At 38.5% G+C, this 26,498-nt stretch overlaps 1 protein-coding gene across 1 annotated transcript in view; it reads left to right on the top strand.

Moving 5' to 3' along the window:
- The window catches only part of ADGRV1 (adhesion G protein-coupled receptor V1), a 273,160-nt gene that overhangs the window by 232,022 nt on the left and 14,640 nt on the right, over nt 1–26,498 (top strand). The gene's annotated exons all lie outside the window — the stretch shown is intronic.

Here is a 26,498-nt window from a genome sequence, read left to right as displayed (position 1 = left end):
ATTGCTTGCTTCTGTATGTAATGTTTTACTGAGTAAACTGCAGCCTTTGCAAAAACACTGAGTATTTTAATTTTATGTATCTGTTAACTCTAATAAAAAGACAAACCAAAACAAAACAAGAAAAATCAACAAACCAGAGAGATTTAAAATTACACAACCCTAATATTGACATTTTTTTTTATTATGGGAGGTGAGCCTTGGGGGTTAGCTTTTCTCATTCAGCATATGTATTGGTAAAGCAAAGATTTTCATTGAAAAATAACAAAAAAAAAAATGTTTTCATTGAAAAAATCAAATACAGACAACTGGGTGTTGATTATGTAGTTATAAAGGCAAATAGAACTTTGCAAAATTTTACACATGTAGGTACTTCCACTGGACTCAGTACTGCATTACACTGCATTCAATGCTACACTGCACACTGCAGAGTTGTTTGCAGAATGCAGGTTAGTATATCATGGATGGGAAAATGATGTCTGAAAACAGTGAAATTAAGAGGAATTTTAAAAATATATATCCAAACCTATGGTGTGCAAATTCCTCTGCCATTTTTATAACAGAAATGTCTGTGATGCCATGTATTATTTTCCAATATTAAAAAAAATATACTGAATCAAATAAAAAATAATTAATTGTGTATTTTCACAAAGCAAACTTATTTTAGAATGTAATTCAATATTTGGGAGTTTCCTTAAGCAGCAATCTAATATTTTTAAAATGTACATCTCAGACATAAATAGTTTTTTTATATTGAGGAAAAAATGTCACTTATTCTCCTTGTAATACATTGATTATTCAGTATATGTTGTCACTTAACTATTCTGTATATATTGGCTCAAATTAGTTATGATTTATGGTTTGGGTTTTTTTCTGTGAAGTTAGGTGAATAGATTTGCTCTATTAATAGTCTACAGCATAAACATAAAATTGCTTCTTTGCAGTGAGGCTGCCACAGCTCTGCAGGACTGGCAGTAGTACCAAAGCACATCGCCTCCCTTTCCTCTCCCCCTGCAAAATCTCAGAGTGCAGGCAAATCCCCATGGGAGTTTTAGCACTGCAACTGTAACTGCTGCAGCCTTTTAGTGAAACCTAATTCACTGATATAAAGCACAAATGTGTGTTGACGTTTGTACATACATGTGTATATCTGTATACGTGTATATATATATTTTTATATTTATATATCCTTCTTTAATATCTCCTTGAAAAGAATTATTACTACACTCTGGTCTGGGTTTGTGTTACATAGATATATCTCAGATATAAATGTTTTAAAGGGGTAATTCATTATAATTGAGATTTTCTGGCAAAGGTAAAACAGTGCCAGAGCACTGCAGTATGCATGGATATTTGCTTTAAAATAAAACTACTTTATTGCCAGTGCATATTTAGAGAAGAGAGATATGAGCGCTCTGTGAAAATTAGCATTCTTGGCCAGAATGTTGACCCTTCCGTGGAACTGCCGGGAGAGACTTCCTATTAATCTGCTTTATATAGCTTGAAATTCAAGTGAAGTTCAAAGCCATAGAATTATTGTTGTTTTAATTAATGTTGCCAGTTTCAAGACACCAATTCATGTAATACTATCAAGAAGTAAAGCAGGGTGTTGAAAGTCAGTCATATAAAATATGAGGCGCACAAGGTCTGTGAGGATTTATTGCAGTAGTGGTCCAGTATGATAGCAAGTAATGTGAAAATACAGATAAAATAGCATTCCTAGAAAAATGTTTAAGTCATGACGGCTGTTAGAGATGCATCACTGAATAACTCCAAAGTTAGGATTTTGTAAAGATCCAGCTAAAAGTTGTGGCTGCCCCATCTCTGGCAGTGCTCAAGGCCAGTTTGGATGGGGCCTGGAGCAAACTGGTCTAGTGGAAGGTGTCCCTGCCTGTGGCAGGGGGTTAGAACTAGAGGAGCTTCAATGTCCCTTCCAACCCAAACCATCCCATGGTTCTATGAAAAGTGAGATTATAGCAGAAATATTTCTCAATCTATGTGAAGGTTTTCAGTTGGTTAAATTCAATGCTTTCTGTGTAGTTTTGTTTCCATTCATGCACTCTAAAATCTTTGAACTTTAGGAAGTTTGTTGTTTTGGGTTTTTTTTCTTTTATTCTTTGATTTTTGACTGGTCTCTTATCAAGTCTGCTTGTCCGTAAAAAAGTTAAAGGCCAGTAAGACTTGCATAGGTAGTACATAATTCTGTGCATCTCCTGGAACTTTTATTTTGGGGTATTATAGTCTCAGAAATATTTCTACCATGATTTCATGCAACTGAATCATAGAATGGTTTGGGTTGGAAGGGACCTTAAAGCTCATCTAGTTCTAATCTTCTGATATGGGCAGGAGCACCTTCTACTAGAGCAGGTTGCTTAAAGAAAATAACACATATTTTCGTATATACTGTTCTTGTACTCAGGGACCTGACATAAATAACTTTCATTATCAAAAGCTATAATCTTCTATACTCTGAAGAGCTGTACTTTTCAGCATACAGCATAGGCTGTATGCTGAAGGAGGCTGCGCACAAAGGTCAAGTAATCTCTATTGTCAGGTGCATTTCTAATCTTTCAGAGGCATGTCCACAGTTGCATTCCCACCTCAACCAGAAATCTGGAAAATATGTATTCAGAAACTTTGTTCGAAATCCTTCAGAGAAGCTAGGAAATGAAAAATTAAGCTTCACCCTCCACTGGCCAGCTTGCCTTGTGTTGTTGTCGTTGCTGTGCAACACCATTTATGGAGCATAGGCTTAGTTTCATACTGGTGGTGATGCTAAATTGCCCATAATTCTTCCTTCAACTCTTTTCCAACACAAGCAACTGCTCCACCAATGAATGTCATCTGTTTTGTACTGGGATCAATTCATTTGACTTCTTGCCAAATCTATCAGTAGTAGATAGCAATATCTGGGGAATAACTGTAGATATCAATAGGTCTGCAGAAAATACTGCAGCATCTGTGTTCAAGTTACATCAATATTGATCTGCCACATGAAAACAAGAAATGTTATTTTTGTTATTCCTAACCCTACAGAATCTGTAAAACCTCAAATATAAAACAAATTTTCCTTTATTGAAATGATATAAAAAAACCTTCAAATGTATACTCTTTTCCTGGTTAATATTTTAAATTAAAATGTAAATATTTTAAATTAAAATTATAAATATAATTTATAATTTAAATTATGAAAGATATAAAAAACCCTGCAAATGTATACTCTCTTCCTGATTAATATTTTAAATTAAAATGTAGTTGGAGCTGCAAGTCAAGCAATAGTAAATAAAAACTTTTCCTTCCAGCAGTGAGGAGGTCAGGAACTTCAGACTTCATGTTTTAAAACCATTTTTTATCCTTTGCTGGAGTTTTCAGACATATAATGTAATCAGACGGAATCCATCTAGATAGCAACTACTAGGCAGTATCTGGTATTTATTACTATATATTAGAAATTACTTTTTGAAGTATAAAGTTACCAAATATTTACAAGGAAAAGATACCTTTTTTGTGTTGGATACCCTGAGAACAGTAAAAAAAAAAACCAAAACAAAACAAAAAACCTAGCTCTTTCACAGTACTACAGGTTTTATATCTGTTTGTTTGTTTTAATAAGTGATTGTCTTCAGTGTTTTGTAAATCTCTACAATAAAACAAGTTTAAAAAACATTTCCTGGAACACCCCCACATTTTAAATAACCGCCTCACATATATTGTTCTCCTGGTTTAATGTTACCATTTATCTAATCAGGAAACAGAAAAAAATATGTATGATTAGGAGACCAGATTGCAGCATGAAAAGAAGAACAGGGACGGAACAAGGTGTAGAGTCTGTAAATTTCCTTAATCTATGATTTTCATTGGATAATCAGATGCACCAAATTGTCTTATTTAGAGAAAATAACCGCCTCACATATATTGTTCTCCTGGTTTAATGTTACCATTTATCTAATCAGGAAACAGAAAAAAATATGTATGATTAGGAGACCATATTGCAGCATGAAAAGAAGAACAGGGACGGAACAAGGTGTAGAGTCTGTAAATTTCCTTAATCTATGATTTTCATTGGATAATCAGATGCACTAAATTGTCTTATTTAGAGAAAATGTCAGCATGCAGAGCCAGGTTCATCCATGACATGGATAACCATCTACAGTGTCATCTGAAGCTTTAATCTCAGCCCGGCTGTTTGGGATAGGAAAATGGGACTTTGCAGTGGATAACAGATATTAATAATGATTTGAGAGGAACTAGATATCTTTTATTGCATGCTGTTGGCATCTCATTCCTACACATTATGTCTTTATCAGCTCTCAGAATTGATAGCGATTGTTACAATGAGGCTGTTTTTTCTGCAATAAAAGGTGGTTTTAGCATTTATCGGTGGGCATTTCTATTATACAACGTGCCCTGTTTCAGCTGGAAAGCAATTTGGTGTTAGTTAAGAGGTTTTCCTCAACAGGAGAAGAGAACATGAAATAGTTTATGAGAAACAGAGACCTGCTTCTCCGCTGCTCAGGAGATGCAGACTGTGTAACGAAGCAGAACATAAAGTCTTAAAATGTGCTGGATATCCAAATGGATTCAGCTCAGGAGATTGGAAGGACACTGCATGTTATCCTATCTAGTTGCTTAGCCTTACGACATACGTTTCCTAGGAAATGAACTTCATAGAGAAATCATCTACTAAGGACAAATTGTTTCCGAGCACTTCCTGTGGGAAACAGTTCCCATCATAGATGGGTTTATAGTACAAGCTATTCTAGTGAATGGAGGGGAAAGCAAGCCTTTTCCTGTAACTTCAGGAATAAACATTCAAAGTTCTGTATTGGGGGACAATAGATGATTTACAAAATAAAATATAAATTTAGAAAAGCGTGAAAAGAAAAGAAGTATGTTTGGGATAACAGATGTTTTGGGTTCCCTAGCAGTGTGCTCTTGATTATCCTACCCAGTCAGCATCTGTGTTGCGGAAGCATACCCCATGCTCTCAAGGACATGTAGTGACAGGACAAGGGGGAATAGCTTTAACCTGCCAGGGGGGAAATTGAGATGAGCTCTTAGGCAGAAGTTCTTCCCTGTGAGGGTGGTGAGGCCGTGGCACAGGTTGCCCAGAGAAGCTGTGGCTGCCCCATCCCTGGCAGTGTTCAAGGCCAGGTTGGACACAGGGGCTTGGAGCAACCTGGTCTAGTGGAAGGTGTCCCTGCCTGTGGCAGGGGCTTGGAACTTGATGAGCTTTAAGGTCCCTTCCAACCCAAATCAGTCTGTGATTCTATGTGTAATGCCTAGGCTCCTCATGTTTTCACTTTCAAAACTGAGAGGAACATTCACTTTTTTTTTTTTTTTTTTTAATGTGTGATTGCCTTTATGAATTTATTCACGAGACATTTGCTGGGGTCAGGAATGAAAGAATAACCTGCTGTCTTATGTACTTCTCTCTAGAGGTGAGGATTTCACAAGTTGTTGTGCATACTTCATATTCATCCAAAATGATCACTGTGTTTTTCATGCAGTGAGGGAGGGATGTTTCTGGTTTGTATGGTTAACGTCATCAGCATCGTATTTGCAGTTCAATGGATCCAAAGATCAGGGCAGTGGGTGGATGTCTTCCTGGTCTTTGCAGAGGGGTTGGGTTGAGGCTTCAGACCCATCTCAGGATCTTTCTTAATATAATCGTGATTATTCTTCAGCTACATTTCCAGCAAACTTCACTGCACACCCCAACCCTCCATCTTATCATTTAGGGTGTATGTATGCTGAAAACTACAAGGTACTAGATACTCCATAGTTACCCCTGTCCTGGTTTTCTGTACCTTGTGCCCCACCACGCCCGAGTCTCAGCAATAAATTAATTATCTTTTTTAATAAGTAATTTTAAATCAAAACCTTGCTTTTATGAAATACTGAAATATTACCTGTCACGAGTATCAAAACTCTATTTTTCAGCAACTTTAAATAGGAGAAAAGTAAATAAAACCTGGGAGGTAACCCATTATCAAGGACAGTGTTCAAAAAGATCTTGTGTAGTGATTTTGTCTGTTGCCGACCAGGGTGTTTGAGCACACCAGGATGACTCATGCCCACATAATGACATGTGGTATTTTATTACATGTATTACGTGTAAAATATATCTTCCCAAGAAACACAGGAGACATCAGGAAACAAGAATGGACTGTTCGTTTTCCAAACTGTGCAAAATGGCTGATATACCTAATATGATGCATTTTAAAAGACAATATGTTTATAGTAGGTTACAGTAAGGGAAGATTCAGGAACATTGGAGGAAATGTTTGAAAAGCCCATAGTATCTTTAACAAGAAATGTGGATGTACAGAAAGTGAGTGAACAGAAGCATGTCAAAACCTGGCATTGGCTGGAGTTGACGTAATTCACCAAAATTAATTAAAATAACAGAGGCAAACTGGAACAGAAGCAAGGGCTAGTCAAGGAGATAAGATACAAAAGAAAATTAGGAGGTATAGTGGCAAAAAAAACCCACCCAAATGAACCACATTATAATGAGGAATACCCTGTTCGTGGAGCAACAGAAAATTAATGTAACAAGATAAATCAATGTGCCACAGTTTCAGAAGAAAAAAAAAAAGGTTAAAAAATACAGCATTTTGGGAAAGCAAGAAGAGATCAAAACCATGCAGTTTTGTAAGCGTATTATATTACTGCAGTAAAGAAAATAAACAAAAGCTTACAGTTTATAAAGATAATGGCAACACCAGTTGAAATGAAAGATATGTTTTTCCCTAGAATGTACTCTTTTAACCCTGGGACATAGACATTGAGAAGGCGAGTGCTATAAATAGGTTCACTTCCTGTTTCTTAAGGCATCTCCTAAAGTGTCTCCTACTAATGAGTCAGAGATGGACTACCATGATCCCATACAGCAATTCTGATGACTGAAGCCACACAAAAACAAAATCAAGTACTAGCCAGACATGAGATGTGAGTAAATGTGGCGAGCTGCAAAACACTGCCTAAAGATTTTGCAGAAGTCTGGTTCTACACTACAGATAAGCCCAGCAAAAGAAAATGAAGTCATCGTAGTATTGCCAGGATAAGGTGAACTACAGGCAGAATATCAAGAAAAGTGCATAAGCTTGTTCATGTCGAAATAGTAGAAGCAATACCAAACACTCTTCTGTCAGCTGAGTGCATAAACCAAACACAGCTAAACACAGCTCAAAGAATTTTGAGCTTTGGGGCTCAAATGGGGCTGAAAGGAATTCATCCAAAAGTGCTGAAAGATCTGGCCATGTAATTGTGAGCCTGCTTTTGAATATCATGACAACTGAGGATAAGCGTGGTGGCAAGGTAAAAGATGAGATTGCTCTCAAATTTTAAGAACACAGGAGAATTTGTGGCTGACAGTAACTGGGGAAAGTGGAATTTGTCTTAGAAATCAGATAAAGCACATACCAGGCTGCACTAGGAGGAATTTGGTCAATGGATTGAGTTATCATGCCTGTTTACTCAGAGCTGAAGCCACACTTTGAATAATCTGTCCAGTTTTGGAGTCTCCATTTCATGAGCTGTGTTGAGAAGCTAGTGATGGTCCAAGAGAGGGCTACCATGGTGGTTGGAGGCCTGGAGCAGATGTCCTGTGAAAAGTGGATGAAGGAGATAAGTTTATTTAGTTAGATGAGGAGGACATCAATGGAAAATGTAATAGCAGCATGCTAATATTTGAAAGGTAGTTAAAAAGATGGTGATGTCATTCTCTTCCCTTGTACCCTCTTGGTAGTGCCAGGTAATACCAAGGGCACGTGGCCACAAAACTGTGGCATGGGAGATTCAGATTGGACATTATGGCTTTAAAATAAAGAAGACTAGATTTAGATTTGATATTAGGAAGAATTTCTTCAGTATGAGGGTGGTGAGACTATGAGGTTGCCCAGAGAAGCTGTGGCTGCTTCATCCCTGGCAGTGTTCAAGGCCAGGTTGGATGGGGCTTGGAGCAACCTAGTCTAGTGGGAGGTGTCCCTGCCTGTGACAGGGGGTTGGAACTGGATGAGCTTGAAGGTCCTTTCCAACCCAAACCAGTGTGTAATTTTCTGATTAGGAAAAGTAGTTCAGAAGGAGGTAATAATTCAGTAGGAATACAGAACTGAAACAGATGCCAAGAGCGGTTTGGGATCTCTCCTTTTGTGGGGTTTTAAAGTTCAGCTAGGCAAAGCCCTACTGACGTGATCCGTGGGCTGACCCTCTGAGTGGACTGAATGACCTTCAGAGGTCCTATCCAGCCAGTTTTCCTATGCTTCTATGATATGGCACGTGGGAAGCTCAATTCTCAACCCATTTGTTACGATAGGCAAGCAATACCAGCCATGTGGCACTGAGGTAATGAATTTTTAGGAAAGCATGCAGTACCACAGAGCTAATGATAAAACCCAAAGACTTGGAAATTATATAGGTAGGAAAGTTTAGGTAAAATATTAGCCATCTTTAGGAACTACTTCAGAGCAGGGGATTTAGTTTCTCATGTTTCAGCACTACGAAGCGGCCTCTGTGCATACACGTCTTCTTGCTGAACAAGATTATGTTATGAATGCTGAACTGAATGTTTCTAGGAAATAAATGCATGTGAAGTTTTAATAGCCTCTAGGAAAAGAACCATTCCTTTTTCCTCCACCCACACATTTCCTGCACAAGAACCCTCTATATTGTACAAGCCTGATGTTTCACCAAAATAAGAAGGATATTTTCTCCTTCATAACAAATACAGGTGAGTTCTTGTTTGGAGGCTTGTAAAACTTGTATTTAAAAAAAATTAAAAATCATTCCCTTACTTTATATGCAGCTTCAGTAGCCTCCAAGCAACTACTTCAGAAACAGTGACTGGTATTACTGCTATTATGTCTCATAGTTTTATTATTACTTAACATATTAATGAATGCAGTTTTAGCAGAAACATAAGCTTTCATTCTGAAACAATACTGAAATAACAAGAATTCAGTAAAGACCGCTCTCACTGATTTTTTTTCTGAAGTATAATACACAGCATAAAGTCCTTCTTTGTATTTTATTTTATCCTTGACATGTAATACATTTTAAACAGGTACCATTGATGGAAATTGTTTAGGTTTCTGGAATGTCATCCAGTTGATAAGTGTTGAAGGAATATGAGTTAAAGGACCACCACCCAGCCTTAATTTATAGGATGACTTGTTGAATTGGTAAGAGAAGAGGAAAGGAAGGGGTGTGAAAAACGTGTACAAGACTGGGAATATGGTCATTATAGAATAATGCATGAAGGAACTTCTCTCATGTAGGTAAAAAGGTTATTGCATATAACAACCAGTGTGAGTTAAGTAGGAGTTCCAAACTGTAAAAAACCAGACCACTTAATAAGTTTTCTCACATAGTGAAATTCTGCTGTACTGTGGGCAAGACAGAGTTAAGATCATCTTGAAATCATCAGTGAGACCAATCCCTGGCAGCTTTTTCTTACGATACTCTAAAAAAAAATTAATTCTTGTACTAATCTAACAGGCACATAAACTGCAAGTGCATATTTTCCAGTGAGGACAGAGCAATTCTTTAAGTACAGTTGATAATGATTTTGCTAGCCTAGGAAATAATGAAGAGAAGTGTCAAAACTAGAACAGAGTTATCCTAAAAGAAACTGTTCGATGGATTCTTTTTAGAAGTGCTTTCTGGTAAAGTGGTGTTGAGGACTCTCAGGTCATATTAGGACTAAAGGGGAGGTAGTTTGCCAAAATAAACAATGACTCCTTGAAACAGTGATTAAAATATAAATTGCTTTTTACTCAAAAATAGCCTGGAATAGAATAAGCAAAGAATCCTTGAAATAAAGCTGGGAGTCATCTAGACATCAGCAAAACCTTTCTATGCCACTACATAGAAACATGTACATAGAAACCGAACATAGGTTCAGTTATATGTCACATACTAACCATATTTTGATTTTGTCAACTAGAAGCCTGTTATTTAGACAACAGTTTTACAATTAAAGATCAGATATTTAGAAGAAAGATGAAATCTAATTTGGATGTAGTGAAGTTAGGCATACTAGTCCAAGTCATTATCTGCTAATCCATATAAAGGAAATACAGCAAATCTCTTATGGAGGTATTTGATACAGTTCCACAACAAAAATGGGGGATTAAGAGTACAGGGAAAAACACAGTAAAAATAAAATGGGAAAAATAATAGTAATATTGCATCTCAACACTACATTGAATTTTCGTTATAACCATAACAGAAAAAATGCTAATACACCTTTTGATTACACAAATTTAGGGGTTATGGTGGTTCAGAGAACTGATGTATCCTACACAATGACATGGATGATTTTTAGTCTGTGGAGTGACTTGATAGGAATTATATGAGATCTGACTACACTAAATGCAGAGTTATGCACTAAGATAGTAATAGTGAAAGAATTTCTGCTATAAGTTGCGAAGTCATATATAACAAAGAATGGTGTGTATTGCTTTATCTCAGGAAAAATGCAAATTACAGTATGAGTCAGGCTTGAAAGAAGGAAATGCAATGCTAATTTTGCACCCAACAGCAACACAAATGCCATTGTAAACTGGTGATGCATTATTTGGGATCCTGTGGACATTTCTGAGCCTACGTGCAAGAGGTGAATTCTGTGTATTGTAAGAGTAGGAAAAAAAGTATTAGTGGTGATCAGGGATTTGAAAATCTTGTTTCAGAAGCCGGAGAGTAATTCATATGTCAGCAATTCACTACCGTCTGTGTGTACTGGCCTTGATCATCAACTGTACAATCACACTTGTGTCATGATGCACAGTAAATAATGTATCCTGTCACTCAGCAGGCATTTTTTAGAGACTTCAGTCTTTTTCAGAGTTGGCCCTAGCTTGGAACAAATTCTGATTTCCAACACCTTGGTTCTGCTCAGGAGGCAAGGTGGTGTAAGGTCATAGAGAAGGCATTGAGTGTCACTTTCAAAGTTCAATTCACTGTGACTACATTTACTAGCACAGTACTCTGCCACCTGCAATTTGTGCGGGCAAGCTTAAACAGCTAACTTGCTGAGAAACACAGAGTGTGGCTGTGATCTCATAACACCAAAGAGATTTTGAGTATTTCCTTCTATTAACCAAAGTATCATGAATTTAAGGAACAAGTTAACTGTACTGTTGTAAATTCATTCCAAAGTCAGTTTGTTTGAAAGTGTGTAATTGTAATGTTGACAATATTTTCTTTTTGTACTGAACTTTTGTGGCGGATTTTTTTCTTCAAAGGAACATGTCAAGAAGAATATGTCAACAGTTAAATGTGAGGTCCGAATATAAACACTTAATGGCAACTCTCTCAAGAAGCCCTCTAATGCATGTGAGGACTGTGAATTATTTGTGTCTAGAAAGAATTGAGCAAATGTGAAGCTGGAGCTAACCACATTTGGATGAAAATTGCTAAATTATGTTTTCTCTATTTTGAGGCAAATGTCAAGTATTGCTCTTTTGCCTTTGTGTCGAGAAAGGTCAATTAGATTTTAAAAAAGCACCAAATCAGCTTGTATTGTCAGCTCATTATTTGTTTAAATCTTCAGATGCGGTGTTTTGCTGTTGTAACATTCATGAAAAGTTTTAGTGATAAAGATATATTAGATCCTCGACAGCAAAATGGGGAACCGCAAGTTCCACAGAAGTGTGAACTGATATTTGTTCTTTTTTAAATCTTCTTAAAGGAGAGTGAATAGAACCGTAAAACCACTCTTACAGGGAAAAACTTCTTCCTAAGATCTCATCTCAATCTCCCCTTGGTCAGGTTAAAACTGTTCCCCTTTGTCCTGTCACTACATGCCTTCGTAAAAAGTAAGAAGACTTAAGTTTTGGTAGGTGTATCATCTTATTTTCTTTGTGTGAGTGTGGGTGAATAAAACACATGGTCTTCTGGAGACTTCTTAATGCTGTGATTGTGCTTCAAAAAATGTGTAGCAGGGAAGCAAGCTGAAAATTGTAACACTTACCCTAAGATATGCTCAGACAGCCCTCACACCCAGTAGAGGATTTGGAACGTTCAGTATTCATTATGCCCCAGCATACTCTCGGATTAATCTTTTGAGTTCCAGGGAAGAGAAAAATGGCCTTTTAACAGGCAAAGTGAGTCCTTTCTGGATGGAGCGGAGCAGCTCTTGGAGGACCTTTCTCTCATTCCTAAAAGATGGAAGGAAAACAGTGATTCTCACCACGAAGACTGCTGCTTTCTTGCAAAGCTTAGTTATTTTCACACCAGCTTTTGTGTAACCACCTATTATTAGCTGAAAAGGCCAACCTATGTGACAGAAATTTTTACTTTATAAAGGGAGTGCATGCTGATAGGTCTATTTCCAATTCTGTCATTTCATTTTCATCAGTGAACAAAAAAGGTTTAGTCACCCTTCCCACCTCTATGCACCTGAATTAGTACACTGGTTTCAAAAAGCTTTTTATGTGGTCAGTAAAGAGAGAAATGTGATTCCAGAGGATACATCACCAGACACATGTGAGGTTCCTGCTTTCGCATTACTTTCAGTTAGTGTAACATTTCAGTATTAAGGTTCTTGACACTGTAATGTTTTATTAAATAGAAATGTCTTTGAGTTCTATAAAACCGACAAAAAACCAACACATAACAAAAGTGAAAATAAGTAATAGTCTGCTTAGGAACTGCTTACTTTCAGGTTGGCCTTTACTTATACAGAGTGCTTTGTCCTTTCCTTATTACAATGGGGGTTTTTTTGATGAACATCTTAAGTTGATGAACATGATAAGGTCTTGAGAGATAAGCTCAGGTTAGGACCACCTCCTTTAGCTTGGTATCTATTATACTTGCTTCTCAGTAAATGCTAATGCCTAGCAATTATATAGATTCAGAAACTATGATTGTATATTAACTGTAGTTCTCTGGAGCTCATGAATGGGCCAGACTTCCATTGTGTTGAATACTGTACAGAGAACAAAAAGATGTTCTGAGCCCTAACTTGTCTATAAACTTCTATGTCAGACAGGAAATGGACGCACAATACAAGCAGGCAATTAGACAACAGGCCAGCATGATAGGCAGGCCACAAGCTTTTCTAGCCAGACTCCTAAGAGAAAGTTTAGGCAGAAGTTCTTCCCTGTGAGGGTGGTGAGGCCCTGGCACAGGTTGCCCAGAGAAGCTGTGGCTGTCCCCTCCCTGGCAGTGTTCAAGACCAGGTTGGACGGGGCTTGGAGCAACCTGGTCTAGTGGAAGGTGTCCCTGCCTGTGGCAGGGCGTTGGAACTGGATGAGCTTCAATGTCCTTCCCAACCCAAACCACTCTATGATTCTATGAGGTGAGGTCAACAAGAAAGTGAGCAGGTTGGACATTTAGCTGTTTGTCCATATAAATCATCACTGACGGTGCACTGCGCTATTCAAAGTGCTGCATGGTAGGAGAAGGAGAGAAAATGAGAATAAGTTGAAATAAACCCCAAGTACACTAGGTACCTTTGAGCTGGGTCAACGAGGAATAAAGACTTTCTATGCTGTAAACCCACACTAAAGTCTAGTGCTGTGGAGCGCTCTGCAACAAAGAGGTAAGCTTTTCCCTTTCTTCCCATGGCAGGAATCCAGTCCTGTCTTTGAAACTCTTCTGTGATTTAGTCCCAAAGACACCCTGTCCTTAGGTCCAAGACACACCTGCTTCTTTGTCCCCTTCTGCATAGGTTTTAAATAAATAATATCGAGGCATCACGTACCTTGAGAACAGAAAGTCTGCTAGCACCCATTCCAATATTTCTTTGCCTATCTCAAAACCTTTTTTTTTTTTTTTTTTATTTTTCCTTGAGAAATGGGTGATCTCAGAAGGAGAAATGGATCATTTGTGTCCACATTTCCACAGGGGCTTTGCTTTACAAATAAGTACGGTGTAGATATCGTATGTCCACAAAGGCCTTACTAGTATAGGATGTAGTGACACCATGGAGTCATGAAGAGATTCTTGGACCCCTTGTAGTTTTCCTTAAAAATCAGTGGATAAATAGTCTGAAGAGTAATTTATCCAAGATCTAGATGTGTGTGCTGAAGCTGTTATCCCAATTCCTTGAAAAACAATATAACTGGCCCACTTTCCTTTAGGACATTTGAAAACCAACTGAGAAAGTATGTCTAGGGTAGACCTAACAAAATTTTATAAATAATTAAAGTAACAAAAATTTTGATCACTTTGCCTCTCAGAAAATATATTTTTAGAAGAACATGGATCTTATCTGGTGTATTTGTAGAAATTTGAAAATACAGAAAATAAAAAATTTCAGAAAGGCAGTATTTTCGCTAATGTAATATAAATTTTAAGTTCATACATTGTGAAGACATGTCAAAGCACTCACAGTCATTTTCTTCTCATGAAAATTACCACAGTAGGATACATTGGTATAATGTATGAAAAACTGAGAATACATTACTTTTTAATGACTTTCTTTATAGTTCACCTGGCCTGTAAGTGGTCATGTTTGCTCTGCAGCAGCCTGAATTACCAGCCTGTCAATCTTCAGAGCAACTTTCTGAGATGGATATTATCACCACTGTTTTGTAGATGGCTGGAATAAAAGCCATGGGAAGATAAATGGCTTGTGTAGAGCCAGCACACTTGCTAAGTAGGAAGCAAATTTAACAGCTTATACATTTCAGGTTTGTGCTTAGTTTATTAATTCAGATTACTACCAGTCTCTTAGTCTGCATGGCCACAAGTACTTTATTTTTCGAATGGACTGTATTTTTTAAATGGAAGCCAAATTCAGTGCTGCTAGTTCCTTAAATCTCTGTAAGAGTGGAGAGCAGAAGGAGCTGTGGGATGCATGATTGTCAGCATAGTCTAAACAAAGACCCTTCTCTTCCTGGAAACATCTCTTTTTGGACTTCTTCAGATCACCACCCTCCTTTCCATTGGCAAAGAGCATTAGCACAAACTGTTTATCCTCTTTGCTTACATGGCTTGTCTTAGTTTGTGAAAAGGATTTGTAACAGCTAAAATGCCAAGCATGGACTGGAAGAAAATAATGCAGTGCTTAACAATAGGTGATGTCAAAATTGCGTGGAAATTTCTCCTTGCACAGTACCCATGCAAACAATGCAAAAATAAAAAATAAATAAATCCCAGGGTCATAATTATAGCTTTCTGCCACAAATGTGATTTCTGTGTGTGACTTCTACGGATTGAGCCATCTAGTGAATTAAAAGATTATTTTTGTTGGCTTTGTTCACATAAAACCTAAGTTATGCTGTATAGTGCAACTTTTCAAAAAGGTGTTTAAGTAGGTGTTAACTGCTTCGGTCATTTTTTTTTTATAAGAAAGAGGAATCAGCCATCATGTCAGTCTCAAAGACTTTGGGGATGGAAAAGTCTTGCAGTTTAGGTGTGTTTTGTAGGATACTTCATCCTATCCCACTGAGTAATCTCATCGCCAGCACTGCTAAACCAGAGGAGCAGAAGTTAATTCCATAGGCCTATACTTCTGCTGCTGTCTTCATTGCTATCCCTTGATGACCCCAAGAATGCAACAGGGCAAAAATAATCCCAGAAAACAGCAGTGTGTAAGATTTCTGTATTCTCTGCTCTTAAACAGTGAAATTATACCCATGTCACATCCTATGGGATGCTTTCATTGGCAAACTGGATAAAATCTCTATTTTAATGACCTACGAAGAACATAAAAAACCGGTCTTTTAATTGGAAGTGAAACCTCCCTTTTAGCACAATGCAGAAATACCGAGAAAATGTGAGGACATTTATCTATTTCTTTAAAAAAAAAAAAAAAAAAAAGGTCAAAGGTCAGTGCATCCTGAAAGCAAAAGTGCTAGATTTTTGGGCTGCCACTTGAAATGCATCTGCTATATGATATGACACAGATAATCCCAAAGGGACATAAAGCACATCTGCTTTGGAGCCAAGAGTAATTTAATAGTGTCAACAGAAATGTGGAGACAAGGGAGCGCAGTGAGGAGAGGAAAAGCTCCCAAGCTTGAGCTCAGTGCTGCTTACTCTGCTATGCTGCTATTGACCCACTGCTCAGATGATGACTGTAGATACCCTCGTCCTTAGTGGCCTTTGGATCAGTCATTTGTTTGGGTCATGTTTTGGTTTGTGTTAAGTTCTGTTTTCTATTAAAACTTCACTTTCATATGCACGATTAAGGTTTACTAAATAACAGTAAGTGTTCTGTTGCACAAAGTCTGTTAATGTCCAACAGGTTGGACTATAATTATGACAACAGCCATGCTACAAATACTACACTTACTAACACCTGCAAAATGTAATAGTCGTGTCCGTACTGTACATTAATGATTTATCGACCCTTTGAAACTAAGCATAAATAGAATCTTGGAACAGATTTTCTGCCAGTTTTCTCAGAAGTAATAGTAATTAATGATTACACTTGCAAAGAGTCGATTTGCCAAGCATAAAAATGCCATGCATGGGTAACATTCTTTTATAGGCCAATGTGTTACCAACCATTTTATGGTTTGGTGGTTTTTTACTAGCAACTTATCTTCCTTTTATGTTTATACTGGCTTTTATAGTAGCATTTTCTTTGCATATGGGCATTCTAGTGATGTATGTCCGATACTAACATGTGAGATGAAATCATAATCTATAATTCTTTTTCTGTTGTTTTTGTGAAGTTTGGGGAGATTGCTACTACTGGTACTTTTATTATTTTCCTGCTAGATTCCTTTGAAAGGAAAAATTCAGTTTAGCCTTCATTCATTCAATTTCTGCAGTAAAGGTGACATAGAGCTAAAGTATGACACAAAGTAAATACATTTTCATACCTTAATTTATATTGGAAGGTATGATCTTCATTTTATCTTTATACTTTTTAATGGAGAAAAAACCCCTTATTATCTTTGCCACAAATTTTACATCTAGTAAGGTAATTTTACATCCAATTTTACATCTAGTTTTACATCTAGTAATCCTATCTTAACCTAAGACTGTGAGTACGGTTACAAGTAATTCAATGCACGTGCTTTGAGTAGCTTTATATTTGAATTCAGAGGTAGGTCCGTGTGGAGCAGTTATCTAACGCCCAAGACAGAAGTTCATCTGCATTGGAAAACTTGCCGTACTTGCTGACTGTGCTTAGTTTATTGAATTTTGTGCTTATTTATATTAAATTACATTAATAGGTATATAGTTATGTATATATAATTACAGATAATTATGGGCAGACACAAATTAATATGTATTTCTGCTACCCAGAAAATGTTTGTTATGTCTTAGATAAGACAGAAACCACCTTAACAAAGCCCTCACAGGCTGTTTGTAGCTTCGAAAGACTCCTAAAGGAAAGAATGGAGTGAAAGTGAGGCAAAAGGTAGGTATGTGGAGACACGAAGCTACGGTTTTCCACTGAAAGCACTTGGAGAAACTGGCTTGGCAAGTTTTAGGAGTGTCATTATATTACATTGAACTGAAGTTTTCTGAGTGAGCTGGGTGCAAGAACCACCATCCTGGTGGAGGTGGTGGAGGGACACTGTGCCTGACGTAGGAGCAGAGAAAGCAGAAGCGCGCTCAGTCTGTTACCATTTCCACAGTCCTCGCTGGAGTGGGGCGGTGAACATTACACTATGGACTTATACGTTCATTAAATTATATTCATTATTATAATTACTAGTTATGTGACACGGCACTGCCACACCAGGCTATGAGACTTCCAGTACTTGCCTGTAGAACTGGGTTTTATAGACTTTATGTTTGACCTGCTTAAAATAAAATTGCTTCAAAATCCACCTGCCTGGCAAAGTTTCCATGTCTCACTCCAGAATTTCCTGCTTGTGCCCTCAGGAGATTGCTTTTACCTCTCATCAGGCTTTTCATTACTCATTTATCAGCCCATCTTTTCTGCTAACTTCTGCAAGGAGCCAAAATGCTGTAACAGCCACCTGAACATGCGCATTCTCAGTGGGAGCCTTATTAGGTCAGTGTTCCCAATCTGGTCTGCTCTGTAAGTACCTCCAGGTTGGTGGAGCTGCTCTCCCTATGCTCTGCAGGCAGACCCAGTGCTGCCTGTGGTTGTGCAGGCAAGGAGCACCAGACTCAAGATCTTTCTCCCAGCACTGACTGATGCAGGGATAACGGCAGAACTGGTAGCTGCTCTGCTGCAACTGGGGACAGAAAAGTGCAAAGGAGGAAAAGTCAAAAAACAGTAGGGTGAAAACAGTCTAAAACAGTGAAGGTCTTCTTCCAGTCCATCTCTTCTTGACCCACCGCACAGCTCTGGAGTTGGCAGCTGTCTGTGTTTGCTTTACATTGGGCTTCGCCATGCAGCCAAGACAGCTCTGTCAAACACTTTGGGTGGTTTTGCAATGAGAAAACATGACACTGCAGAGCCAGCAGTTATTGCCATACAAGGGAGCTGGAAAAGAATAGAGAGTGATCTGCAGCCCTCACACAGAGGGAGACCTCAAAAGTACATATACTCCATGCTAAGTAGTAGGGGAAACTAAGCTAAAATAAACCCCAAAACAACAGCTGAGATGCTTATTGCTTAGAAAAATATGTGAAAGTCCAACCTTCATCAGCTCCTATCATTTTTGTCTCTTAAGAAATACTCCCCAGATATCAGGAATGGTTCACAGAGCAGATCATATCCAAATCCTTCTGTTTAGTGCTGCAAACATATCTTAGGTCACTTCTGGCATTAATCCATTAGAGAGAACTTCCAAGAGGGAAAGTTGCTTCTCGTTTTCCAAGTACAAGAAGAAATGAAAATTTGACACGTGTTTCATGACTTACACTATCTGTTGCTGACAAAGGGTAGAGCTGCATTCCTGCAAAGTTCAGTAAATATGCCAGGGCATGGAAATCAAATGTTCCAGTTGCTTAGTTTTGAAATACATATGTGTGTACGTATATCCTTTGGTATTACATTGGTATGCATTGACATTCAGTTTAGGCAGAATATAAGCAGGATCATAGGGAAATATCTAAATACTACAAAGTCATTACTCTCCCAAGTGGTGTTCTTGTCTCAGAAGTACAGAGTCCCTGTTTAGAGTCAGATAATGGAATTGCCTCAAGGTTCATTTAATTCCCTTTCTATTTTGTGTAAATGTCCCCTTGTTTGGTTTGGGGGTTTTTTTTCCTCGTTTTTTTTTTTTGTTGTTTTCTTTTTGTGGGGTTTTTTTCCCAACAGTTTAGTGGTGGCATTTCTGTCTCAGTTTATTTAAAAAGGCCAATACAAATTTTTGTGCCATTAATTTTTCCATTAAAAACCAGAAAATTGTAACCCACAAATGCAAATTCTAGAAAGCTTTAGAGTTACCATTGCTGGGGAAAAGAAAATACATAATCAAAAGTTTCTAATACAAGGCTGATATCGTATCCATATGTAATGTGAGTTTGGTTTTAATTTTACTTTGAGTAACACTCCCTGTGAAAAGAGATCTCATTAACTCTTGAGGTGCGTTTTATTCAACCACAGCTTTCTCTCCTTGCACAGATTGGGGGCAAGGATGGAGGGAAGAAATCAGCTTGGCATCTCAAGCAAGAAAATGAATGATTTCAATGACAGAGCCAAATATATTATTATACTCCACCTACTCTTGTTCACCTACTTGTCAGATATGGAAGGACGTTTAGTCCTTGTCCTCATTTTTGCCCATGTTTCCCTTCTTTTGAGGAGCATCCCTAACCAAAACTGTGTTAACTTCCTTCTTTATAAGTAAGACTTGCCTTCTTCTGTCTCTAAAGCTGTGGAAAGGCAGTAAATATCTACAGTAATTTTTATTAAGGGGAGTAGGGAGTGTAAACTGCTGAGAGGTTCCCATGATTATCATTTAATCACAAAGCCTGCTAAACAAGACCTCTCCTTCTGAGACTATCAGAGCTCTCTGGCAAAAATTCTTGCAGTACCGTACACATCTGTTATTCTGGACATAAAAAGTATAAAAATTCATTGTAAGGTGCTTGCTGGGGTCAATTTTAACTCAGAGGAGGTTGAAGATGGTGAAACTTTGTTTGGTTCCTTACAGAACTGCATGGCTTGTGTCTCTAACTGATAGCAACATCCCCAAAAGCTTTTCCCTATAGTCAGTAGATGCTGGAGTATACAAACACCTTATTCTGACCAGTCTGCCCTAAAAGACCCAAGCAGCAGGTATGGAAAATAATTATATCAGTAATCCACAACCCTCCAGGGGTCCCTTCAGTCCAGAGTTTTTTGAAAGTTTCTTGTGTTTGTGGCTTCTGAAGTTGCACCAGTCAGTTACAGCTGCACTCCTCTGTGGCACTGCAGCAAAATGCTGCTAAGTAAATGGTCTACCAAATTTCTCAGTCACATATCACAGAGTGGCAAATAAAAAAGACATAACAGTAAGCATAAGAAAGATTATGACACTGAAAGAATCAATTAGAGGGAAAGAAATGTAGTTATAGCAGTAATTCCTAGCCTTTACTAAAGTCTTCATTTTGAGAATTTTCTGTAATAGCAAGTTCAGCAATAAACACAAAGTTACCTTCTCTATTTTGACTTCTTCCTGTCTGTCAATACTGACTTTCAGTTCCCTGTTTCTTTATACTCTGCATATTTGTCATTGGTATACATATGCAGAAGTTACTGCTTTAGCAAAAATTAATGATAAAAAGAATTCTTTAACATGCTGCAGGAACAGCCCTCTCTTTGATTTTTCATATGGGCAAGATTGACCTGTATTCGTTGATGCCAGTTTGTATGGTCCTTGAGTGTAATTTCTTCAATTGCTAACTTCCCTCTGGAGTATTGCTTTCCTATGCTAGCTTTCAGATATAACTAGAGAATTAACTGCTCTAACACTATTAGTCAGGGGACCTCCTGACCTAGGGGCAGAGGTAACAAAGGCTTTATCATCCCCTATTTGTTGTCTGTTGGAGAGAGAAATTAGTAGTACGCTCAGATTGTAAGATGTGAGCTGAAATGTAGGGTTATAAATGTTTACCTTGGAAAGCAAGTATGAGAGTAAATGTTTGCAAAATTGGTAAACTGTGTGTGCAAATTCATGACCTGTGATATTTCTAGGTCTTTATAGTCAATGCAGTTGAAAAATATGTGAAAAAACATCCTGATAGCTTTCAGTTTTTCTGTTTTTTCTTTTTTCATTGTAAGGTTCGTCCATGGACAAATAGTCAATTTTTCATTAGATCTGGCAGCTTTCTATTACCAGAGTAGTCCTCTGCATAGGACGAAGTACAAGAAGAACCTAATCAAAGAGGACCTCAAGGGATGCTGTCCTCAGTTTCTGTTGCCTGTGCAGGAAAGAAAAAGAAAAAGGCAGAGGGAAAAAAAAGCCATGGGCTGAGAAATGAGGCAGGATGGGAACAATGAGGTGCTAGTCTGTTTTGTCTGCTCCTGGCTGTTCTCAGCCTCCTGCAACCACATGTGGTTGCTATGATTTACTGATTCTTATCGGGCTCTGCAATGAGGGATTACAGCCAGAAATGTGGAGGTGAATTCTGTCCATCATATTCAAAAAATCCTGGCAGTCAGGTGAAGTTCCCGATGACTGGAAGAAAGGTAATATAACCCCCATTTTCAAGAAGGGGAAGGTGGAAGACCCAGGGAACTACAGACCAGTCAGTCTCACCTCTGTGCCTGGCAAAATCTTGGAACAGTTTCTCCTGGAAAACATGCTAAGGCACATGAAAAACAATGAGGTGGTTGGTGACAGCCAACATGGCTTCACTAAGGGGAAATCCTGCCTGACCAATTTGGTGGCCTTCTATGATGGAGCCACGGAACTGATGGACAGGGGCAGAGCAGTTGACGTCATCTACCTGGACTTGTGCAAAGCGTTCGACGCTGTCCCGCATGACATCCTTGTCCCTAAATTGGAGAGACATCATTTTGATGGATGGACCACTCGGTGGATAACGAACTGGCTCGATGGCCACACACAAAGAGTTGTGGTCAATGGCTCGATGTCCAGTTGGAAACCTGTAATGAGTGGTGTCCCTCAGGGATCGGTGTTGGGACCGGTCCTGTTCAACATCTTTGTTGGCGACATGGGCAGTGGGATTGAGTGCGCCCTCAGCAAGTTTGCTGACGACACCAAGCTGTGTGGTTCGGTTGATACGCTGGAGGGAAGGGATGCCATCCAGAGGGACCTTGACACGCTTGTGAGGTGGGCCGATGCCAACCTTATGAAGTTTAACCAAGCCAAGTGTAAGGTCCTACACCTGGGTGGGGGCAATCCCAGGCACTGCTACAGGTTGGGCAGAGAAGAGATTCAGAGCAGCCCTGCAGAAAAGGACTTGGGGGTGTTGTTGACGAGAAGCTTAACATGAGCCGGCAGTGTGCGCTTGCAGCCCAGAAAGCCAACCGTATCCTGGGCTGCATCAAAAGCAGCATCACCAGCAGGTCGAAGGAGGTGATCCTGCCCCTCTACTCTGCTCTTGTGAGACCTCACTTGGAGTACTGCATACAGCTCTGGTGTCCTCAACATAAAAAGGACATGGAGCTGTTGGAGCGAGTCCAGAGGAGGGCCACGAGGATGAGAAGAGGGCTGGAGCACCTCCCGTATGAAGACAGGCTGAGAGAGTTGGGGCTGTTCAGCCTGGAGAAGAGAAGGCTGCGTGGAGACCTCAGAGCAGCCTTCCAGTATCTGAAGGGGGTCTACAAGGATGCTGAGGAGGGACTCTTCCTTAGGGACTGTAGTGGTAGGACAAGGGGTAATGGGTTCAAACTTAAACGGGGGAAGTTTAGATTAGCTATAAGGAAGAAGTTCTTTACAGTGAGGGTGGTGAAGCACTGGAATGGGTTGCCCAGGGCGGTTGTGGATGCTCCATCCCTGGCGGTGTTCAAGGCCAGGTTGGACAGAGCCTTGGACCACGTGGTTTAGGGTGAGTTGTCCCTGCCCATGGCAGGGGGGTTGGAACTGGATGATCTTAAGGTCCTTTCCAACCCTTATTATTCTATGATTCTATGATTCTATGAATTACAAGATGCCTCTGCATGCTGGCTCTCCCATGTTTGTCCTCCACACATCACGCCTGTCCCACTGTTTGTACCTTTGGTCTCTGACTCAGTGTTTGTTTCTTCCTCAGCTAAGCTGAAATACAAAAATAGGGCTTTCTTGATATTTCCGGGATGACTACATTGGAAGGAAGTAACAGGATTTTATTCTAGCCCAGTGTGCACGTCTGGAACGTTTGGCTGAACATCTGTATTTTCAGTGCATCTTCAAGCTGAACACCTCTTTTAAAATTTGAATCTGTCCTCTTAAAACAGACAACAACAACAATAAACAAGCAAACAAACAAACAAAACCCCCAAAAAACCCCCAAAAAACCAAAACAAAGAACCCCAAACACCCCAAGACCTTTTCCACCACTCGCAGGGTTGAAATTGAAGGTACAAATGGCTGTTGTGTGGGAGTAGCTGTGAGTGTGCTGAGAGCTGTGCAAAATATTTAGAATGAATCCTGACTATCCAATCAAATCTGCTTCTTAAAGATTTGCCAAAATCTGTGAACCTTTCAGGTAAGCGTGAGCCAAGTTTTGACTAAATTTGAGCTTAAAGCGGTTTGCCTGAAAGGAATTTATGGCTTTGGCTTTGTGTAGAAACTGCAAGATTCAGCATGGTCTTGGCATAGCTGGCTCTGCATAAAGAGAAACTTGGCAGTTTAAACTAAGCTTCAGGTGTTATGCTAATATTAGGAAAATGTATTCATAATGCTGAAAGCACATATTTTTAGAGTTATTACAGAATATACCGGTAATATGTTTATCTGTGGAATTATAACTTTACAAAAAAGAAAGCACTTGAAATAACTATAGTGCAAACTTGTAAATACAGTCTTAATTTAATGATATATATATTAATTATTGTTTTTCTTCATTTTTTCTGGTGACTCCTATACATGTATGCATATATGTGTGTGTGCGTCTATGCGTATGTGTATGTGTATGTCAGGGCAGTTGTTTGGTTCAACAAGTGGTTTTATGATATTGCCTACCAAGATGGTATGAGTTTTGCAGTCCTCAGTTACATTTATTGTTGTCTTTTGCTTTTGATGTGAATTTTTTTAACTTCAGCTGTAACTGACACAAATCTTTTCCTGCAGAGCAAAATGGAGAGTAACTATCTCAGGAAGCAATGTGTGGATAAGCAGTGAATGTTCCAAATAGAAACTGTGATAAGAGCAATAATATGATTAATAAGAATTATAATAGCTTCATCAAAACTGGTGGCCAATGGCAAATAAACAGTCAAACCTTGATGATACACAGCAGGTCCAAATTTGAATTATTAAATGTAATCACCAGTTGGCAGGATTGCACTGCTAAGGACATGGCTTTTACAACAGTCACTTAATGACAAGAAAAAGTTAGATTTAAACAGAAGGATCTGATTTACATTTCAAAGGTTAATATTTCTGGAGTGGTATGAGTGGGAGATGTTGAACGATGGCTTAGGATGTAGTATCATGTGACTGAGATGATACTTCTGTCATGATGACACCAATAAAAGATCTTCAAGCTGTTCTCAAAGAAAAATATGGTTGAAGGAGATACAGAAAAATGAAATGTACATTAAAGTCTGCTTTTTGGTATCTAGACATGCACAAAAATACTGTGCCTCCAATTTATCATAATTATCTCTGAAAAAAGGAAACTTGCATAAGGAAATAGAAAATTAGGTATTTTATGCATGTCACTTGGTTAACATTATCAATGACATTATGTGTGTGAATATTCGGTTCCATGGCTAATTTTCTTCCAGAAATGGTTAGGGAAGAGGACAGTGTCAAATATATATCATGCATTGTACAATGGCCCTGATTATAATTTCCTGAATATGATTCCTTTAACGTTCTGACTCACTTTTTGCTATGTAGATACTAGCATCCTGAACATGGAGAAACATGCAAATTATCTGGATTAATCAGACCAGTAATTTTCCCCAAAGCAGTAGGCACTTGTTATGTAAATCATTGTTAATCCACAGCAGGCTTTAACTGGCCAGTGATGGAAAACTACGTGAGAAAAGAGAAGTCCGCAGCATAAGAACTTCCAGTAAATTAGTGAAATCCCCAGGGAAGTTCACAGGAAGTCAGCTATGGCATTAAGGCACACGCCACCAGGAGCAGGAACATCCTGTGGCCATCAACAGCCTGACAATTAAACTCACAACCAAAGAACTTTCTAGGATGGGCTGCCAACAGTAAATTAGTGTGGTCCAGACAGAGAACAAGAATAAATCTCACTCTGACAAGATTAAAAACTCTAAAGTGAAACTAATCAATGCATAAACCAGCAAGCAGAAATTCTACTACAGCGACTACAGACAGCTAGTCTCAAAAGCTGGTCTGAATAAAGACAACTCTTTTTGTAGAGGCACCTGTTTGTGTGATTTCTTTTTTTTTTTTACCACCTAGAACCAGTAGATGTGTAACTTTAAAAGCGATAGTGATGTTGTAGACATGGCAATCTAAAGATCAGAATGATCCAGTCCCGGACAAAGAGGTCTTTTTGTGGTGTAACACAAGGTAGCATCTTTCTTCACAAGCCTTGATTTCACTTAAAATACTGTTTTTTGAAAAAACAACTTTTGGTGATACAGTCACATGATGATAGTTATCAAGTAAAAACTGGGACTCAAAGAATGCCTCTGTAGAGTACACTGAATTTTACTTAGTGTTGGAACCCTGAAACAGTATGAGGATCTATTCAAATGGAGTGTTTAAATTACTTGTCTTTACCAAAAGCCCTGCTAAAATATTTTAATTTTATAAATAGAAATACCACTGCTCTAAAATAGATCATGCTGTCTGAATCCACTTCTCCTTGGAAAAATAGTTTTGCAATTCAGGGTAGGATATCTTAGGCATGGATGAAAATACTTTTGTGAGAAGTATAATTTATTTTAGGCTGTTTTGGTTTTTTATTTTAAATCTAATGCCTTGATGTGTTTGTGTCTATTAGAGTAATTAAAGTCCTTTCTCTTACAAGACCAATTTAAAATTATGGGATACGGTAGGCAACTTGGTTTTTTCTCAGTGTGTAAAAAGGAGATAATAAAGAGATTTGATGATGGCCTACAGTCTGTTGTATCCTCTCTCATTACTATTAGCAGTTATCTATATTTCCAAATTTAGACATACTCTAGTGTCAACACAGTGAGTTGGAACATGCAGGATTAGAGTATAAAGAGGCAGAGAGACTACAAGTGTCAAATATGCAATGAAGGCTTTCTATGGATCAGTCCTCCCGGTCTGCATGTAATCTTATGAAGTGTAAAATATACTGTCCTTTCATTGACAGCTGTGGAAGTCTGTCCTTAATTTAGTAGCTTCCTGCAGCTGTCACACCACAGAATAAGTAAATCAAGCTGTTGTGTATGAGAATCTCCCGCACACCCGTGCATGCACAAAACCCTCCCACAGATTATAAAATGTACCAGGAAAAACCTCCCTTCTTCTCCAATAGAGAACTTTCCACGGTCTCTTTGTCCAAATTGTTCCAGTGCTTAATTACCCTCATGTTAAGTATCCTTTTATAAGAGCAAGTAG

This window comes from Strigops habroptila, chromosome Z (assembly GCF_004027225.2).
Source record: "Strigops habroptila isolate Jane chromosome Z, bStrHab1.2.pri, whole genome shotgun sequence".
Lineage (NCBI taxonomy): Eukaryota > Metazoa > Chordata > Aves > Psittaciformes > Psittacidae > Strigops > Strigops habroptila.
This window is presented reverse-complemented; position numbering and strand designations above follow the sequence as displayed.